The sequence below is a fragment of the Phyllostomus discolor genome, chromosome 8, assembly GCF_004126475.2.
Source record: "Phyllostomus discolor isolate MPI-MPIP mPhyDis1 chromosome 8, mPhyDis1.pri.v3, whole genome shotgun sequence".
Classification (NCBI taxonomy): Eukaryota; Metazoa; Chordata; class Mammalia; order Chiroptera; family Phyllostomidae; genus Phyllostomus; species Phyllostomus discolor.
This window is the reverse complement of record NC_040910.2, coordinates 65,417,549-65,423,915: the sequence shown is the minus strand read 5'-3', so window position 1 is coordinate 65,423,915 and position 6,367 is coordinate 65,417,549.

Here is a 6,367-nt window from a genome sequence, read left to right as displayed (position 1 = left end):
ACGTGATCCAGGCTGCTCTTGGTGTGTTTGTGCAAACGAACAATCAAAAGTAGAAGCGGGGCTCAAAGTAGTCCCTTTAATAACAGTGAGGGTGATCTTAAGGAGAAAAATTATGGTTTGAGGAAAATACAATACTCAGTATTGAACATCAGAAAGGGCGCAACTGACTGTCTTGAAAATTTGCTTTTCAATTTACAGGCACAAAGGATCTGTCAAATTGCCACTGTGCAATATCATGGTAGCAAGGGCCTTGTACCAAGGTGTCTTCCCAAAAGACAGTCTCACAGGCACAGAGACTGGCTTGGGAATTTTTGTGTAAATTAGCCTGTGTGTTCTTCTGTTTTTGTAGGGCATATGCCTAGAGCCTCATTACCTGACTGAGGTACTGTAAGGTCCTGACGGTAATACAGGCCTCACTTAAGGAGCCCATTTTCATCATCGCCCCCTGAGACTCAATGGCTTGGCTGAACTAAGTGGTTGGGCTGGTGCAGGGTTCGAGCGGTCTGTGGGTTTCACTTGGAACTGATTTTCCCATTTCTGTCTTGATGGCTTGGACGGGAGAGGGCCCGGATATGTGAAAGGAGGGAAATCCTGACATATTCCCCTCGGCCCGAGTGAAGTATAGTGGGCCACAAGAGTTTCGGATAGGTGTAGCGTGCCTTGTACCCCTTCCTCCTCATAAGCCATTCCTTTCCTAAGCCTTTGCCTTTGTCATTTAGTGGTTATGATTGAATTGTGCCTTCCAACCTTTTCCAAATCTGTCACCTCCAGAATATGACCAGGATGCCAACGGTCCAGTAATGGCCAGCCTTTGGACCCCGAGCAGGAGACTTCCTGGTGACAGCCAACTGACCAGGATTCTGTAAGGTCCTTCCCCTTACAGGAAGGACTCCCTCCATGCTGCACCCCCACCACCCCCTTTCAGGGCACCCCTGACCCATGGGTGGGTAGAACAACGTCCATTTCCAGCCGGAAGCAGTTACGAGAAGATGAGACCTTCGTCCATTGTCCTTTATAAGATTATAAAGTGGGTGTGAACCTGAAAGGAGGGATTGAAACAGGGTGCAGCCAAGAGGGCAGCCTCAAGTAGGGATCTGTCGTGAGATCCAGAAGAGCCTGGAGACAGTTGGCTCCACGCCACAGGGCCACACCTGCCCAGAACCTGGCAGCTGTAGCCAATTGTGAGAGGAGCCGGGAATGGGGCTTCAGAGGAAGCTTGGCGCAGGGACTTAAACCGAGACGCGGCAGCGGCAGCCACTGGGGGGAGAACCATGCGCAGCCCCGCAAGAGAGAACCACACAGCTTTAGCAGAGTGAAGACTCTCGCGACCCTGGGGGAGTGAACCACACGGCTCTGGCAGAGTGGGGACTCCCGTGGTCCGGGGAGAGAGGACCACGTGCCTTTGCCAGAGAGTAGGAACCCCCGCAGCTTTAGGAGATGCGGTGCTCTGGACTGGGCAAAGGGGGAAGGAAGGAAGGACTGCGTCTGTTTGTGGGTGCTTTAAGGGACTTTAGGATTTTTGGTGAAGACGTTAGGTCCCTACTTTAAGTTTGTGTAGCATTAAATAAACGTTTCCTTTCCTTTTCACAAATCTCTGGCACTGAGAGACGTCGTTCCTCTGGCGGCGGACATAACGGACCTGGGGGCTTCTTTATATCGTCCCAGGCCCCCCTTGTTTGTTCTGTAACAGTTGTTGGCGAGCCAGATGGGACGATAATTGTCCGTGGCACACCGACCCCCTCAGGTGCCAGAGAGTGAGACTTCATTTCTACGCACACCCGAGGGCATCGGCCGCCTATCACGCCCGGAAAGGTGAAAAGGAAACGAAACGGAGAGAGAGCAGAGACGTGAAAGTGTTTTGGTTGAGAACGTGATTTCTGAGTTGTGTTTTTCTATCTTTTTTATTATTATTATTTTTTTTTTGCATAATGGGGCGGGAATTTTGGACAATGGATCTGGAAATACCTGGTCTTTACGTCATGTGTAACCTTTGCTTGTTTTGCTTGAACTTTGGCTTGCTTTGTCGGAACTGTAAGAGTAGTTCTGAGCCAGTCCCTACGTGGAGCCCATTGGGTAGAATCCTAAGGGATTGGGAGAACTACTGTGCTAAGTTGACACACAAGATTCCCTTGACTAGGCGGTTAATGGTTTATGATTGTAACACGGTGTGGCCTACTTATGTTTTGGGTGATGAGCTGAGTTGGCCAGTGAATGGTTCTTTGAGTTACGGCATCATTGCCAGATCGAAACCGAATTGCAGGCGGTGTGAACCCTCGGAAAAGTTATACTATCTTAGTGCACTCATAATATTGCACAACAGCTTTGTGCCAGAGACAGAAGCGTGTGATGGTCCAGAAGGGAAAAGTGGTCTGAGAACCCCTCCCTGATAGTCGAACACAGGAAGAGAGAGAGAATGAGGAGATAAACCTCATTAATACTCTGACCCCAGGGAATGGGAGCTTGCAGACAGGGGGAAGTCCAGTGGTGCTGCGACCTCCCCAAGAGGTGGGGGCCGCCACGACTCCCCAGCCCTTGCAGGTGGGAGAAGTCTCCACCACAGATTCGCAAGTTGGCTCCTTTAGCTATCCTCACCAGCATATGGGAGGGGCCTGCGCACCGCCTGCCTGTGGGGCACCCCAAAACCAATGGGTGGGGGTGGGCTCTGGAGTTTCCTTGCCCCAAGAGGTGGGAGGTGCCTGTGCTTTGCCTCCGTCCAGGGCCCTGTAGGTGGGGGGCGTCTCCGAGAGGTACCACCCTCTGCAGGTGGGAGAAGCCTGGCCCCCTCTGCAGGGTGAGGCCTTGGGGTACCACCCTCTGCAGGTGGGAGGGGCCTGGCCCCTCTGCAGGGTGAGGCCTTGTGGCACCACCCTCTGCAGCTGGGAGGGGCCTGGCCCCCTCTGCAGGGTGAGGCCTTGGGGCACCAATCTCTGCAGGTGGGAGGGGCCAGGCTCCCTCTGCAGGGTGAGGCCTTGGGGCACCACCCTCTGCAGGTGGGAGGGGCCTGGCCCCCTCTGCAGGGTGAGGCCTTGGGGCACCACCCTGTGCAGCTGGGAGGCCCCGGGCCTCCTCTGCAGGGGGAGGCCTTGGGGCACCACCCTGTGCAGGTGGGAGGGGCCTGGCATCCTCTGCAGGGTGAGGCTTTGGGCCACCACCCTCCGCAGCTAGGAGGGGCCTCCGAGGGCACCCCCTTCACAGCTGGTGGAGGTTTCTACACCTCCAGCCTCACTCGGGATGAGAACTACCACTGCTGGGGCACCTCCCCCTGCACAGGCAGTGGGAGCCACCTCAGTAGTGTCTCCTCCCGTCAAGCCAAGCGCTCCGCCTCCACCTGCTGAGCAATGTGTCTCCCCCTCCAGAACTCACCAGGGCACCTCCTATAACCGGGGAGCCTCCAAAGGTGTAGCCAGCCAGTACCCTTTGAGGCAATACCCGATAGGCGGAATAAATGAACAAGGCCAGCCCGCTGGTTACTATTGGGCCCATACTCCGTTCTCCACTTCCGACTTGCTGAACTGGAGGAATGCCGATCCCTCATATAGGAGTGGTCCTCAGAAGATGGCAGATCTCATTGCCTCTATTTTTGCCACTCACCACCCAAACTGGGCAGACACACAGGCCCTCCTGAACATTTTGCTAGCAGCAGATGAAAGACGTTTGGTTCTAAGTAGGGCTGACCAGGAGGCCCAGCGTCTCCGTGAGGAGGACGCCGAGGGAATTCTTAACCCAGTGGAGGCAATTCCTCGGGTAGACCCTAAGTGGGACCCGAATAGCAGAGGTGGCTTAACCTCTTTGAGACACTATAGAAAGTGCATATTGGAAAGACTTAGGAGAGGAGTGCCCAAGCAGGGGAGTCTGAATATGATACAGCCTCTCCAGCAGAAGCCAGATGAGGATCCTTCTGAATTGCTAGAGAGGATGTATCAGGCATATAGGAAATACACTGACGGTGATCCAGAGGCACCAGACAACGTCAGAATGGTAAACATGACTTTTATTGGGCAGAGTGCTCGGATATCAGGAACAAACTTGAGCGTGTAGACGGAGTACTGGGAATGAGCTCCTCCCAGCTAGTGGACATAGCCTTTAAAGTCTACAATGCCCGGGAAGCAGGGAAAGCAAAACGGGCCACAGTGTTTTTGGAGTTAGCCCAGGGAAACCAAAAGAAGTGGGGCCCTAGGGCAGAAAAGGGGAAACTCATCGGGGGCCCGCCACTGGGCCAGAGGCAATAGGGGCCCTACGGAGAAGAGAGGCGCACTAGGCCGTAGTCAATGTGCCTATTGCAAGGAGGAGGGGCCCTGGGGGAATGAGTGCCCCCATCGCAAAAGGGGAAAGGAACCAGGGTTGAAAGAGAATGATGGTTAATTCTGCATGCGCAGAGTACGTGTAAAGGTTGTGAACGTTTTAATCCTGGAGTCGAGGAAACCTGAACTACTTGTTTTATGGTTTCATGGAAAAAGAGCAAATTTCTCACATTGGTTTTGTTTCTGATCAGAAACCTGTACGTGAAGACCTAGGAAAGGTCACCTGTAACCGGTTGGGGAGCATGCCTTGGCCACTCGGGACCCAGGAAGGGTCATTTGGGGCTGACGAGTGCTTCAGCCAGAGGCAAGGGGGCATGTCTCTGCCCAGAGACCGGACCTGAGGGAGCACGTCTCTGCGAGGCACCAATGGACGCATTGGTGCAAGAGAATGCTTCTACCTGTGTATTATTCTGGAACTCTATGTTTTGGATTTCGCTCTGTATCTGCTCTGAAAAGGAGATTGAGGATTCCAGGGAAGGTTGAAACTGCACAGTCTGTAGGCAAGTTTTGAGAAGCCTGGTGGATATCAGAAGGAAAAGGGTTTCCTTCACGCTTTGTATTTTTCTCCCTACCTGATCCCTCCAGAATTTGGCATTCTGAAGGAGTGAGCAATACTGTGAGGTTTCTTTGCATAAAACCAGTAAGACCAGTCGTTAATAGTGGTTTTGTTAACCAAGACTTTGACTGGAATGTCACGCCTGAAGGAGGCATGTATGGGTTCTGGTCGTCACCGGAAAGCCCTGAGGAACTGGGATTGACTTGTGAAGCGAGCGTATGCCCACGAGAAAAGCCTGGTACTTTGGTTGCTTGTGTGGTTCATGGCAGTCTTTCCAGGGAAGGAACGGAGGTTGCTTTCCTGAAAGATGGCCAAAAGGGACCTGTAAGCACAAGGGAAGCCTCAAGGATTTGAGTGAAACAACCGGTACAGGCGAAGCCACATGGCGGACGTGTGGCTCTGCTTCTGTGCCCCGAGCGGGAGGGGCGGACTGAGAAGTCAATCGAAAGGCTGCCTGTGTGAGTTCCAGCCAAGTAGACTCAAGGATCATACGTGATCCAGGCTGCTCTTGGTGTGTTTGTGCAAACGAACCATCAAAAGTAGAAGCGGGGCTCAAAGTAGTCCCTTTAATAACAGTGAGGGTGATCTTAAGGAGAAAAATTATGGTTGAGGAAAATACAATACTCAGTATTGAACATCAGAAAGGGCGCAACTGACTGTCTTGAAAATTTGCTTTTCAATTTACAGGCACAAAGGATCTGTCAAATTGCCACTGTGCAATATCATGGTAGCAAGGGCCTTGTACCAAGGTGTCTTCCCAAAAGACAGTCTCACAGGCACAGAGACTGGCTTGGGAATTTTTGTGTAAATTAGCCTGTGTGTTCTTCTGTTTTTGTAGGGCATATGCCTAGAGCCTCATTACCTGACTGAGGTACTGTAAGGTCCTGACGGTAATACAGGCCTCACTTAAGGAGCCCATTTTCATCATCGCCCCCTGAGACTCAATGGCTTGGCTGAACTAAGTGGTTGGGCTGGTGCAGGGTTCGAGCGGTCTGTGGGTTTCACTTGGAACTGATTTTCCCATTTCTGTCTTGATGGCTTGGACGGGAGAGGGCCCGGATATGTGAAAGGAGGGAAATCCTGACATATTCCCCTCGGCCCGAGTGAAGTATAGTGGGCCACAAGAGTTTCGGATAGGTGTAGCGTGCCTTGTACCCCTTCCTCCTCATAAGCCATTCCTTTCCTAAGCCTTTGCCTTTGTCATTTAGTGGTTATGATTGAATTGTGCCTTCCAACCTTTGCCAAATCTGTCACCTCCAGAATATGACCAGGATGCCAACGGTCCAGTAATGGCCAGCCTTTGGACCCCGAGCAGGAGACTTCCTGGTGACAGCCAACTGACCAGGATTCTGTAAGGTCCTTCCCCTTACAGGAAGGACTCCCTCCATGCTGCACCCCCACCACCCCCTTTCAGGGCACCCCTGACCCATGGGTGGGTAGAACAACGTCCATTTCCAGCCGGAAGCAGTTACAAGAAGATGAGACCTTCGTCCATTGTCCTTTATAAGAT